Genomic DNA, 15615 nt, shown 5'->3' with positions numbered 1-15615 from the left:
ATAATAGTCTTGCCTCGGCCAAGCATAAAAACTTTTTTTTTTTTTGGCAATATTTCCACTTTTTTTCTTACTAACAGATATAAAAAAAACGAAAAGCAGCAAATCTTCACATCTGAGAAGCTGGAACAAGTAAATGTTTGACATATTTGTTCCACTGTAAAGACTTCAAACAGTCTGAAAAAGAAAACTGAATATCAAAATAGTTGATGATTCTTTTTCTGTCAATTAATTTACTGAAGATTCACTTCAGCCCCACAAACAAACAAAAAAACATGAATGTTGTAGATGGATGTGTGGATGAAGATTGTTTAAAACACTTGTACTTCTCAAACCCAATAAATATCCAAAGGACACATATTCTGCTCATTTCCAGCTCTATATTTATATTCTGGGGCTCTACTGGAATATCTCTGCATGATTTCCAGTTAAAATCTCCTTATTTATCTTCTACTGGTCCTTTATGCAGCCCCTCAGTTCAGCCTCTGTCTGAAACAGGCTGTTTTAGCTCCTGTCTCTTTAAGCCCCGCCCACTCTGTTCTGATTGGTCAGCTTTCAGGAAGCTTCCTCCGACTCCGGACGCTACGTAAACAAACTATAGTAGCAGGATTTCACTTCTTTTTCTCCTTCTTTACTCCAAATGTCAACTTCTCAAATCCATCCGTACATGTTGGAGCTGAAATATGAGAGTGGACAACACATGGAAACACCATAGCAACCACCTTCCAGATTCTACTTTGATGACGGATGATGACGGCGGTCTCTCTCATTAATCTGTCGTTCTCTGTGTGTGTTGAACATGTAATTTACATCCTTTAAAACGCATCATTTACATGTTGGTGATTAGTTTCTACACGTCAACGTTCTTTTACCGGTCCCCGTAGTTTGTTTAAGACTCGTCTTAGAGAAACCAGAGACCATGACAATCGGCTTTTCCTCCATTTTTGCGTAGTTGGGTAGTAAACACTGGGTGTCACTCACGCAAAGCGTCAGAGGACTTTTACGCAAAGTTGAGCCTCCACTGCAGCTACAGCGCTCACTATCACAATAAGAAACCTTCGTGATTTTAATCTTCACACAATTTTTTCTGCACAAAAACAACTTCAGCCCCCCCATGAACATCTGCCAGCATAGCAGCGGCAGCAGCGCAGGTGCACAGAATCACAAACTGCTGCTCAATGAACTGACTTAAGCAGAAAACTACAAAGTCTTTTAAAACCAGCGTCCGACCAGCCTGACAACAGGTGTCCATCTGATACTCACAAGAGTTTATAGGCTAGAAAATAAGTGTTTGTGGTTGCCAGCGTTAAGAAAAGAGTCGCCACCACCGACACATTCATGTGGCTGGTGCCAGATCCTCTCACTCTGTTGTGTTCACTGTCAACGTATTCTCATCTTAAATAAATGACATATAATCGTTTGTTTTGTTTTCTTGCTGCAAACCTTTTCCGCCTTCAGTCACTTCACCTTCTTCACAACTGCTCCTTGTCTTTTAGTGTTGTCATATAGTTTCTCCTTCCTGAGAGGCCGTCACAAGTGTCAGGTCTACAGTTTTCGACAGTTATTTTTTGAAAAGCTGCCACAGGAAGTCAGCGGTGCTGCGAGGGGGAGAAAAAATAGAGCTTTCATTTCCAGTTTCTCAGCGAGTGAAAAGTGCAGCTGAGTGAGACGCAGCTGAGGAGGAAGGAAGGTATGAAAAGAGGGTTTTTCTTCTTTTTTTTTTTGTCCAAAGACGTAGAGGTGACATCTCCATCACAGACACACTGTGTGGATGTGTGTTTATCTGTGTGTGTGTGTGTGTCAGAGATGCTGACGTGTTGCCGTGACACCCAGAGGAGACAAAGAGCCGTTGTGGTCTATGACCCCCCCCCCCCACCCCAGTACCAGCTCACACACATCTCTGACACACACACACACACACACACACACACCAGTGAGGAGCATCGTCCAGTCACTGTCAGTGCACAGATAATGAATGACATCACCACGGCCAGGGTCACATGATCAGTTCCTCCTGCACACAAGTGTTGACATTATAACAGAAACACAATCCAGTACAACAACAACCCTGCATACTGTAGCTGACTGACTGTATGTAGGTCACATGACGACGACTAAACACCAACATAAAGACTGTTTCCACCGACCGGCTCTCATCTTTAGTCTTGTCTGAGCGATATGGACAAAAATACAGGATTTAAACATGTTATTTTAAACACACAATATGTAATTTCAGCTGCTAGGGGTCTCAATCAAAACAACAACAAAAGATGGAGCGTGATGACGGTGTGAAGTAGCAAGGGATCATGGGAGTTGTTGTCTTCATTGTTAAATAACCAGCTTCACCGGGATAGGATTACTCCAGCGTTCATCATTCAGGATGTTTTTACCAGCAGAGGTCTCCTCCTCTCCAGAAACAAACGTACACGCAGATTAAAATCATTAAAAATATTAACACCGATGTATTATCTTGTATGTGTGTAAGTTACTCTTTGGTAGACGCCATTGTAGCGGACAAACACAGCGCCGCCGTATGCATCTGGTGCGTGTTTACTCTTTGGTAGAGGAGGTATGACGTCATCGACAGGCGACCAAATGAAACGGTCCGTTACTTTGATTAAATTACAGATTTCTCTGAGTTTGAAAACTGTTGGAAACATTTGGGATAATGTAAGTACACAACTCAACAACATATATAACACAGGTCTAGTTGTTTTTACACATTTTAATGTGGAATAATTACATGTTATAGCTTTAAGACAGTTGTACAATAATAATAAAAGAGCTGCACCCGATCTATCAGCTGTTTGGTCTATAAAATGTGTTTCCAAAATGTCGATCAAATGTCTTGTTTTGTCCACAACTCAAAGATCTTCAGTTTACTGTCAAAGAAACCAGAAAATATTCACATTAAAGAAGCTGAATAAGAGAGTTCAGACATATTATTTTCTTAAAAACTGACTCTACTGTAGACATGATGTTATTAACTAAAGTTATTTTATCGTAGAGAAATAAAAACTGTGATTCTAATAGTTACTATTAATTACAGCCAATCGTATGATGAAGTTCTTATAATAATAATTTAATAAACTGTGTAAAGAGAAAAAGTCAATATGTTTTTTCTAGTAACTAGTTGAACTTTTCATTTATGTCTCAGATGAATTTGAGACATTTTCTGTTCAGATAATGTTTGTAAAAAGACCAGAAACAGAGAATAAAGTGTATTTAAGTGTATTTCTCCTCAGTTTTGAAAGCAGGAAGAATATTCAGCAGGCGTCTTTCTGGCTGTAACAGATGAATAAGAGAAACCCTCATAGAGGAATAGAAAGTCCTAAAACGACTTCTTGTGAATAATAAACAGTTGTGATTAATGTTTTCTGGTGAGTTCAGGTGCAGAAATGAAATTAGACTCGTCTCACCTCAAAATGCAAAAACAAGAGAAAACAAGACGAGAACGACTTCCTTCTCAAGCCGACGTCTTTCAGTTTCGTTTTCTCTCATCACTCGTGTGTCGTTGTTGTCGTTCAGTCAACTGTGTCTTTAAACAGCCATGGATCCACCACACAATGATGCATTCAGGGCCTCGCCCAGACCGCACGGAAAACACAGAGCCAATGTTTTCATTTTAATGAACGTCTTCCTCGGCTTCCTCCGGTGTTTATCTTCCACATTCAACATTCTGTTCTTTCACTTCATCCAGACGTTTTTAATCCCAACAAACCTCAAACAGATGATTTTGAACCTCGAGGGTCTTCATGCACCTCGTGTTTACGTCCCTTCAAGCAAAGACTAATGATGAAAACATTCCTGTGCAGGCTGATGAAGACGTGGTCGGGTTGTTTAAGTGAGATTCAGTCAGCCGAAACTAAACTCTTTCTAATTTCTGATTCTTTTTAACAAACAACAACAACTTTCTTCCTCTGGTCATGAAAACTGAAGGCAGCAGTAAAGTCTACTGACGAAGGAACAAACTGACAAATTGTGAGAGAAACATGATGAAATCTTTGCTCATCCGGCTGATTTAAAGATATATATCTACCAAAAATATGATATAAAATAGCAAACAATCACTGGTCACTCCATAAAGTAAATATGTTCTGGTTTTCATTCTCCTCTATGATAATAAACTGATTATCTTTATATTTTAGTAACGTCAGGCTCTGGGGACGATATATTATCATGTTGTGACACAAATAATCAATTAACCAAGAAAATAATCCTTCAGTTAATCAATAATGAAAACGATCCACATCTACAAACCAACCAAACAACACAGAACAAACTTAATGACGCCAATCTGTTGCCAAAAAATAAAAGTAATTATTATTTACATTATCAATTAATTTCCTATTAATATTCATCTTTTAGTCAATGAAGTGTCACATTTAAGAGCTGATTTTTCTTTCTTTGCATATTTTCTTTCCTACATCCATCGAAGCGCCAGAATTCATCAATCATTGAACGATCTGACAGCCTCATTTATTAAATCAATCAGTCCACACAGACTCAGAGACACGTACGTGTGACGCGTCCGTCTCGTTTAGCGAAGCGTCATCTGCACAAACAGGTTGTTTACTTCACGTAAACATCCAGCTGTTTGTGTGTTCTGAGTCTCAGTCTATCTGTGAATCTCCTGTTTCACTGCAGCCGGAGGAGAAATAAGATCAATGAATCAACAAATACAAACACCATCGATTTCTTCCTCCGTGGAGCCGAGACATGAATGACGCTTCAGTACATTTCTGCTGTCAGTCAGTCGGTCTGAACGCAGTCGCACGAGAGAGAGTTTGGTCTTTGAGGGATGAAAGTGTGACGCTGTGAAGGAAAAAGGATGCGTTGTGATTTACAACACAAGACAAAACAAGAGAATCACTGCGAAACGGAAGAATTGTTTTATCTCGATTATCTTGTTTTTATTATCGTTGGAAGTTTTATGCCACTAACTGGAGTCATTTAAAACTGAATATTAATAAAACAAACAATAATTAAAGGATCAGCGATCGATTAGGTCACAACATTAAGTCTGTATTCAACTGTATGAGAAGCTCTTTGTTTAGAGCTGCAAAGATTAGTCAGAAAATTCATCTGCAACGATTCTGACAATTGAATAAAGCAAAAATGTCAAAAATTTACTGGTTCTATCTTCCCAAATGTCAATATTTTAGTATTAGTTCAACAAGCCTCTCTGATTAGGACCCAGTGTAGGAACCATGGTCCCCGATCACATGAATCATCGATCAGTGAGGTAACTGATCAAAAACAATCATTAATTGAAGCTCTACTCTACAGTTCAGAGGATGAATCACTGACAACATTTACAACTCAGGCAGCGTCTGGAGGCCCCGGGGCCCCGATGCAGACCGCCTTCAGAAGTGGTAACAACACCACCTTCAGCTATTTAAAGCTTCCTGAGAAAACACAGAAGCTCCCTGCTGCTGCTCAGACACACAGAGACAGAGAGAGAGAGAGAGAGAGAGAGAGAGAGAGAGAAGTCCTGAGAGAAAACAGCTCCGACAGCAACACTAAACAGTAATTATAACATCTGAGAGGGAAGATTATTATTATTATTACAGACGGACGGACGGACGGACGGACGGACGGAGAGCAGAGAGCAGAAAGTGGAGGAACTGAGACGACTCTTGAAGAGAGATTTAAATATCTGGAGTCTATATTTAGTCCGTCCGCGGAGCGCCGGCTCACTTTAGAGGCAGAGAGGACGACACACAAGACTGCTTTCCAAAATAAAAGTCACATGTGATGATGTCACGTTCGTGATGTAAACAAGAAGAAGAATAAACAAACACTCAGAGAGGAAGCTGATAACAGACTCTTAATGCTCTTTGAGCTTTTTATATGTTAAATCTGCACATTTCATTCATTTCATTCATAAACTGTGAATGAAATGAATGAAATGTGTCAAACTGCTCATTAATCTCTACAGTAAAGCTGCAGCGATACAAGCTGAGAGTCATTTCAACCACTAAATGATTAATCGGTTTACTGGCAGGTTAATCAATAGTGAGAGAATATAACAGATGGATGGAAAGTGGTTTGAATAACAATGATTTTACAGATTTCTCCATATATGTCGAGACATAAAGTAAAAAGGAGATCATTAAAGGAAATAATCTGCATTATTTAGACAATAATCTGCAAAGAGAGAATCACAAGTGTCTGTTTCTAATTCACCAGAAGCATCATCTAAAATCACACACAGGGTTTCCTGCAGCGTCCTTCTAGTGGAGGAAGGTGAGATGTTGGAGGTGCAGCGTCACAAATTCTGCACCACCGAGCCTCTCCGCTCGTATAAGAAGGTGACACAAGAGAGTAACGCTAGCGTTTGTAGCTAATGCTAATACTAATACTGGCTCCAACCAAATACAGAACTGAGAACTGGAAGTCACGTTCACTATCAGTCTTCAGGGTGAATATTCATCCTGGATGAGCGGCCGCTCAACACGACTGACAACTGGATGTTAAAATAAAAATTAGAAGCTGAAATTATACATGAACTTTAAAGCCGAGACTGATCATTTAAAACATGCACGGATCAGCTCAGGACATCTTTAATTCATATATGTGTGTATATATATATATATATATATATATATATACTGTATGTGTGTATTGGCTTGTTATAAACTCTTAGATACTAAAAGGTTATTCATCTGTTTCTATATTCGACTGTTTGAACTCCAGTGAGAGTCAAAGGAAAAACTGAAGAGTTGAGTATTAATCTGCGTAGATGTTGTATAGTGTGTGTGTGTGTGTGTGTGTGTGTGTGTAGTTTTGTAACATCAGCTGTAAGCTGTAAGTGAATATATATAAAAAGTGAAAATAAACAAACAAACAAACAACAACAAACGGAACGATATTGTGGTCTGAGCAGAGCAGGAACAAAACACGGAGCAATATTCTCTCACAGATGGTGACGAAGGACGGAGGCCGGCGACGGGCCAACATGACCGAGGGCTGCTGAACACACACGCACACACATGCATGCACACACACACACACACACACACACACACACACACACACACACACACACACACACACACATACACGCACGCACGCACGCACGCACGCACACACACACACACACACACACACACACACATACAAACAGATCAACAACAGAGTCCATTTAAAATCCTGCATCAACAACAGTACAAATAACTGACAGTAAAGGTCAGAGGTCACTGTGCACTGACACGTAACAACGGACAAAATCCTAAAATCCTGTCCCCCTTTTTCATGCTTCTGCTCAGTCAGAAGATGCATTTTCCTTTAGTTTATTTATGATAGTTTATCTTGACTAAGTCACACACACACCCTCCTGCTGCCAGAAATACTCACAAGAGCACCAAATGTGGATCCATCCGCCGCATAAAACAGTCCCCAACAAACACACCACAGTATTTCCTGCTGTTTGTTTGTCAGCTGTTTTAGGAAAATACTTAAGACTTTTAGAGACTTAAATTAGGTAAATAACATAAATAAACATAGTCTCTAATGTGTTTTGCTGTTATTTATTATTATTATTTATGGTTGCGCTGCTCTGCTCCGTGTGTTTGTGCTGCACACAGCGCAGCAGAGGAGAGGCAGTGAACACTCGTTACATTACTGTAAGTACAATAACAGCTCCACGATTAAAAAAAACAAAAAAGTAATTTATTAATGTAAACCGCTCAGATGGAAAGACTCCAAACGACAAAAAATATTGTGATTTGCGACTCAACAAAGTAAACGATAGAGCATAATATGAAATGACAGACGTTTTCCCGCACAGCCTTAATAAAAAGACAATCAGTGGATATGACTAACTCAGACTGCTGGAGCTGAATATAAACTACACACAGACTTTTAAATGACTGTGTGGACAAACTGTGGATTTTGTCCTCCATCACTTCCATTGAAAGCACATTTGAAGGATCTTTTAACACTGGGAACACTGGGAATGTGTCCTTTGAGGAGGACAAGTGTCCCAGTGAAGAGAAGGGCTGGATATCACTGGATTATTCTAGATAGAGATTTGGTGCTGATAGTAAATAATACTTCTTTCACACCTTGAATGATTAAAAACAAGCAGACAAACGATGTATTTGTGTTTTTAAAGATTATAACAAAGATTAACACCAGACTGTTAAGACTCCACTTTACAAACAAAAGACTGATGATGTGATAAAAACACTGAACAGTTTCAGTTATATAACTTTGTGTGCACACCCTTCAGGAAATATCCATAAATACTAGAAATATTTGTCCTCAGAGAGTTATGAATTTTGAGGGGCCTCTATTTGTCCGAATGGATAATGTTCGAGGGCAGCGAGGATGTTACATAATCTCCTGAAAACAAAAAAGTCATGTGTGTGTCGTGTTCAGACGGCGAGAGGCGGCGAACCAACGGGAGGAGGAATGCTGAGGAGCCAGTCTGCAGAGAGATGAACAGTTGATTTTACAGAAACTGCAGACTGTAAACTTGAAACTGTTTAAGTGTTTGTGTCTGCATACGCGCCACCTCTCCCCCCGGTGCATGCTGGGACACGCTCCAGCCCCCCCCCCCCCCCGCAACTCCCAACAGGATCATCTGGTGCAGAAAATGAACCGGATAGACACTGAGTCGGATTGTGATTCATCATATTCTGAAGAATTTTACACAAAAACATCACAAAGACCTCACCTCTGTAAATGCTTTCAAACTGAACATTTCTCAGACAGACAGAATATTGATCAAATGCAATTATTCTGATAATCAATTAACTGCTTTGAGACGTTTTTTTAAGAAAAAAATAAAGCTAGAAATCTCTTCTTACAGCTTCTCAAACGACAGCAAACTGAATCATCAATCAGTCGCCAACTATTAAATTAATCGGCAACTATTTCAATAATTGTTTTGAGTTATTTTTTTAAGAATAAAACGTCCAAATTATCTGATTCCAGCTTCTCAGATGTGAATATTTCCTGGTTTCTTTAGTCTCTATGACAGTAAACTGAATATCTTTGAGTTGTGGTCGTTTAAACAGACCAAACAACTAATTCATTAATCGACAGCTGACACAATAATATGAATAAACATAATGAAATGCTTTTGGCACATTTCATTATGTGCATTGAAAACTAGTTTATTTATTCTTTGATCACATGATTATTGATTTAAATCAAAATGTTGCCAATTTGAGGAATATTTCTTGTTTGGCTGATTGAGCTATAATCTATATTTCTCTGCTCCTCAGTCTGATCTATACAGTGAGTAATGTGTTTGGCTCGTAGTGATGAACCTACAGAGAATTATCAGAGACTCTGCAGCTCCTCTCGGCTTTACGGAGCTTTATAGTGAGTTTCAGCTCGTTGTTTATCTGTCCGGCTGAAACTTTACTGTTCTGGTTCACTCTCAGCGTCTCATAGCGTCGTTTTCAGAGAGAAAAAGCTGTAAAAAGCCGCTGTACACTACCTGCTCAGCACCAAACAGACACAGTTAGCTGTAGACTAGCTGGTGAACATAGTGGAGCATTTAGCAGCTAAAGAGCCAGATATTTCCCTCAGGAGTTGGTAGAGAGTAAAAACAGAAGCTAAAAGAGAGTGAATATTGGACTCACATTCACCAGGTGGACAGAAACACGACTCCACATGAATGATAATGTTGCTTCGTAACTGCTGGATGTGGAAATAAAGCAACTGTTTGCTAACAAGTTCAACATATTTGCTCAAGAGCTGATGATGCTTCAGTGTTCACTGCTTGTTTCTGATCAAAACAAAGTATTTTTGTAGGTTTTAACAAATTAATTAGTCTCAATTCCTCCAGGTTAAAGTATGTTTTGTTTTCCCATCGTTCTGCGGGTGAAGAGGAGACAATCATCAAACTCAAAGTGCAAACCTGATGGAAAATAACAACCACAGTTACAATTTTTTCCATAAAGTATTGCTGAAGGGTCTTTGTACCCTGACACAGCCCTCCTGTACACGGTCTTCTCTCTGCAGCGACAAATTCTTTGCAAGAGGCGACACGTCCTGACAGACTGTTATCTCAGGTATCCTGCTGTCTGCCAACACAAATATGTTTTACAGCCTTCATCTGCAGCGCGGTGTGTTATTATTCTCATGAGTGTCACTGTGTATTCTGCTGCTGCTGCTGCTGCTGCTGCAAACCAGCCTGCAGCCTCTTAACTCTGGTCTGAATGACAGAGAAGCAAAGTTCAATTCATGCAGACTTTCTACACTAGTAAATGAGAGTACGAACAGATCAGAGTCTCTCCGGATCAGAGCAGATATTATATTTAGCCGGAGAGTAAAAGTAGGACTGCGTGTGGAAAGAACCCTGCAGCAACATGTTACCGTCCCAAATCCACCAAACACACCAAACAACACGCAGCAGCAACGACCGAAACGTCTCCCGATTGAAATCACTCGTATCTGCTGATCACTAGAGGACTCGGCAGGTTCACTGCCTTGCTCACAGACACTCAAACGGGAATATAAAAGCCCCTTTTTAAGACATTGAATATATAACAAGTGGTGGCTTTTTATCATTTAGACAGTGGTGACTTTTATGTTCATGTTCCTTCCAGCTTCATTCAGACATTTATGGAAACATGGTGAGTTATAAATGCTGTAATCAGGAGGTGAAGAAGAAGAAGAAGTTTTCTGTTCTCCGTCAGGTGGCATCACTGACTGATGTCTTAACCCTCCTGTTGTCCTATCGGGTCAATTTTGACCCGTATCCTGACTAAGAAATTATGATTTTAACTATAGTTGAGATCAGAGGAAAACATGTTGATGGATTATGGTAGACTGGTATGTAAAAGTTTAGTCAGGATACTATTTTAAAACCATTTAGATTTTTTTTTGATGACAGCACGTAATGACACCTGTTGTCCTATCGGGTCAAAATTGACCCGTATCCTGACTGTTAGTATGACTTTTATCTGACCCTATGTATTTTACTGATTTTGGATGTTGGACAGATGACCTAAATATTCCATAATTTGCGTGTCATTTTAGGTAATATGATATAGCCCTTCTTGGGGGGACCTTTAAATACAAATAATGGGTTTATGGTCAAGTTTGGAACTGTTCCAGATGTGGTATGTAATGATACATAATATGTTGTGAGGTAGCTGTCAACCACTTGATTGGATGGCTCCCAACTGAATTAATGCCCATGGGGAACCTATGTTATACATGTGATAAGATACAGATGTGTAACCCTATATAAGTTATGCACCGACAGGGGTACGGTGCCCAGACCATCTTTGTACATGGAATGGACCCGATGGCCTTCGTCTAATAAACGTCTTCAAAATAAGAACTTCGCCAGCTCATCATCACACATTCTTCCTTTCACTGACTAAGAAATTATGAATTATTTTAACTATAGTTGACATCAGAGGGAAACATGTTGATGGATTATGGTAGACTGGTTTATGTAAAAGTTTAGTCAGGATACTGTTTTAAAACCATTTCAATTTTTTTTGATGACAGCACATAATAATGACACCTGTTGGGTCAAAATTGACCCGAGAGGACAACAGGAGGGTTAAAAGACAACGAGCGTCACTCTGCAGCTCCTAACGCTGAATCAGCTGATACGGTTTCACATTGCATTTCATGGTTTAATGTATTAGAGAGTTTTATAAAGTCCAACATGCACAAGCATTGAATGACAGGACGCTCAGCTCACACGCCGGATTAAAAAGCAGATTATTCATTCATTCATCTGTGCAGTTACATGAATGAAAGTATAGATTATTATTGTGGTTGTCTGACAGGTTTTTATAGAGAAGAATCTCTTTCACAGTGTTTGCAACTGTGAGTTGGGACAGTTTTTTTTTAGAAAGCATAACTACAATCGTCCTCTAACCTTGTGGTTATTATTGATGCCATGATGACGAAGGTGGCCTAACTTTAAGGAAGTAGTAACGTAAAACCCCCAGTACATGTTCCTCTAACCTGAACAAAGTGATCATTATAACACAAACCGTCATCTTCCTCTAAACCTCCAACCAGACCTGAACCACAGCGACGTCACATCATAAAACAACTTTATTGTTCAACAGTCGAGTCTTTACAGTCATTGTTAGTGAAATAGAAATTCTGTTACGACCCGTTAAACTAATTATTTCATAGATTTAAATGATATTTTTCACTTTACTTAAAGCAAACAATAAGCACTTGGAGTCATTTATAATCAGCTTATAAAATATTATAAAATGATTTGAATATATTACAACTATAAGAATTATAACACACTTTGATCCTTGCAAATAATGTCAGTGATTGACCTGCAATTATGAAGGATTATGACACTTGACCTTATAAATCATTATAAAATGCTTCATGATGTATTATGATTATTGTCATAAAGCATTATGAATATTTAAGATGCTTATAACTATAATTATACGGAGCTGTAATCAGATTATAATGTGTTATAGACATAAAAAGTTAACATCTATCTTGATATCTTGTGCTGTTTTTCACAGAGTCTCTTGTGCCCCGCCGACAGCTGACTGGTCACACTGACACTGAACAACAACAACAACAACAACAACAACGCAGAAACCAGCTGACGGTTTATCTTCCATCTGCTGACAGTTTGAACGGCTTCAAATTCATCGATAAAAGTCAACGACGGACGTCTCTGCGGACGGCGAACACGAGACGTAAAACCTTTGAAATGGAGAGACTGTACTTCCTGTTTGTTATCTGTTGTCCTCAAAAGCATCACGTTAGTTTGGTTTTAAAGGTGTAAAGGATTTCCTGTAGTTGTGACCAGAAAGTGAGCAGGAAGTGGCCCTCAGATGGAAATTACAGAAAAGAAAACGCAAATGAACGCTTGTTTCCATCCACCGCTGTCATGTAGGGCTGAGACGATTAGTCAATTCATCAATTAGACGATTGTCAGAAAAACAATCAGCAACTGTTTTCGTAATCGATTCATCGTTTATCAAGTTCAACTCTCTGAAATATGAGAATCAGCTGTTTTTCTTTGTCATATACGACTGTAAACAGAATCTCTTTGTGTTTTGGACTCTTATTCTGACAAAACAAGACGTCTGAAGACGTCACCTTCGTCTCTGGGATGTTGACATTTATTTTATATATTTATTTATATTTAACGATTAGTGCTACAAATCAATCAGTCACATCATTATACAGAGTAAGGCTGTGTATAACTTCATTCTCTAAACAGTGCAACTTTATTCTTTTATTGCAACTTTTTCTTGTAACATTATTTACTTTATCAAAATAACTGAAATATACATATAAAATGAAGAACAACACATGTCTTGTCTCGAGCTGAGGAGCTTTTTCACACTGTTGATGTTGTCACAGAGATTTTATGAAATAAAAGTGACTGAGATCGTATTTATTTTGCTTTGGTTCATTTTAACAGTTTATCACTTCTTTTTGGAAGGAGTTGATTTTTATTTTTCAGTTGGAAAATATGTTTATTTTGATTTTCCTTTAATAAACTCTACTGTATTCTTGTTTTGGTTTTTTATAAAACTACATCAGCGTTGATCTGAGACACGTTGAGCCTGGAGAACCTCCTGAAACCACCTCACAGTCAGTTCATGTGGTGATGAAGATGTTTCATCCTCAAGCAAAACAGACAAACAAACAGTCAGACAGGCAGGTTAACAAACAAACAGTCAGACAGACAGACAGACAGACAGACAGACAGGCAGACAGAGCAGCTGTAACATCCACTGAAACAGCTCAGAGTCTGCAGGAATCCGCTGCAGCTGATGCAGAAAGCTGCACTGCAACAAACAGGCCCGAGCAGCTGCTGGAGATTTAAACCTGGACCACCTTCACCTCGGCTGGTTCCATTATCGGACATTGGTTTTACTTTCTTTTTTCGGGGTATAAATACGAAAACGCGGATTATTTTAAATGATCCGGAGACAAACTACTTATAAAACCTGTCTCTCCTTTGAACTCTCCGTCCGCTTTTGTCTCCTGCGTCAGTTAATCGTGTGACAGACGATGGTCGCCGCCGCTGCAACGCAATGTTTCCCCCCAATCACACAGTTTCATTATCGGACGCGCTGTGTACTCCTGCTTATATTTGATATCTTGTGCTGTTTTTCACATTTATTGATATAACACGACTTTAAATCGCTTTTATTGATCACCCGGAGTCTCGTCCTGCGGTTGCACTGTTGCAAAATTGATTTTAATTTCACAATCGCGCGTCAGTTGATATCTTCCGCTGCTGATACAAACAAACACACTAAAACCGGCTAAAAAATGTTCATATTTAATAATTAAAACGCTCAAGTCCGATGTTAAAATGTTTCAGGGACAAATTTGGAAGAAGCTTTTCGGACGGAGGCGTGTCCGATAATGGGCGCACAGATAAGCGATATGCTTTTTAACGTTTGCTAGCTCCCCCCGCGTTAGCTAACGGCTAACCGGGCGGCTGCTTTCAAACGTCACCGTTAACCGCGTCCGTTTACCGGACACACTAACAGGGTAAAGGTGTAATAATACGTGTCGTACCTTGTTGTCTCTGCTGGTTTTTCCCACAGAAAGCTGGAAGGATCATGTTTAGGTCATTCTCCCACATGTGACGTCCATGTTTGCTCTGTGAAGCTGCAGCATGTGGTCAAGCTAGCCGAAACAACATGTGCAGCTGCCGGATACAGCGTTCAGAATAAAAGTCTGGTTAAGGATGGTGCAGCTTTGAGCTTGTAAACTTTCATTATTTGAGTTTGCTGCATTTGGTCTTTCCTGTATTTTTATTTTTTTTTATTTTATTTTATTTTATTTCTTATTTTGAGGGGGACATGTGTTTGCTTTTGTCTTAAAAAAACAAATAAAATTTAAAAAAACAACTGAGTGAACTTGCAGAGCTGCTGCTGTTTTATCTTTTTTCTGTGTTTACTTAAACAGCAAAAACTCATTGTCATTAAAGATATTAAACTAACTGGATCACCCCCAGTACCCCTCATGTATGTTAATGGAGTAGACAAAATATTAGGAACACCTTTCAATATAAAGCACTCCAGTTCACCACCACCCACTACGACCTCAATAATGAACATGAAGTCAAATTATCACCTTTCTGACAATGTCAACAAAAACCGAAAATGTATAAGCTTACGTAAAATTAGCATTTATGGCAGAGCTGTTGTATTGGATTCCATTAGATTGAGGTGTTCCTGTGTAAAAGTTAAGTTAGGATGCTTTCAATGAATAGTATTTTCCATGAATATTTTTTATTGATCAGTTAACTTGATCCAAAGTTGAGTAAACAGCAGAAAGTATCAATATGTTGCTGTGAGCAGCTTTGCCTTTAAACCAGCAGCAGTTCTCCTCAGTGTTTCAGGTACTCGGCAGGTCGGTTGTTCCTGCGTCTTGGAGAAGTTTCCACAGTTCTTCTTCTTCTGTGGATTTCGTCGTCTCAGCTGCTCCTGTCTCTTCCTGTTAATCCCAGACTGACTCTATGATGTTGAGACCAGAGACCATCTGTTGCTCCTTGTTCTTTATGACTCTGGCTGGATGTTTGGGCTCGTTGTCCTGCTGCAGATGATCAGACACCTCCTGATGGTGTTACATTATGGAGAAGAATGAAACATCTAAGGTGCCTAAAACCTTTTCACAGTACTG

The 15615-nt window shown here is 39.2% G+C and overlaps 1 protein-coding gene across 1 annotated transcript in view; it reads right to left on the bottom strand.

Annotated features, from left to right (window-relative positions):
* LOC122987201 (DENN domain-containing protein 4B-like) overlaps positions 1-14619 on the bottom strand; it is a 62365-nt gene extending 47746 nt beyond the window's left edge. The window contains exon 1 of the mRNA XM_044358953.1: positions 14506-14619. The gene's annotated coding sequence lies outside the window, so the exon portion shown is untranslated. The remainder of the gene's footprint in view (positions 1-14505) is intronic.
* Positions 14620-15615: the final 996 nt, after the last annotated feature.

Source organism: Thunnus albacares, chromosome 8 (assembly GCF_914725855.1).
Source record: "Thunnus albacares chromosome 8, fThuAlb1.1, whole genome shotgun sequence".
Lineage (NCBI taxonomy): Eukaryota > Metazoa > Chordata > Actinopteri > Scombriformes > Scombridae > Thunnus > Thunnus albacares.
This window is presented reverse-complemented; position numbering and strand designations above follow the sequence as displayed.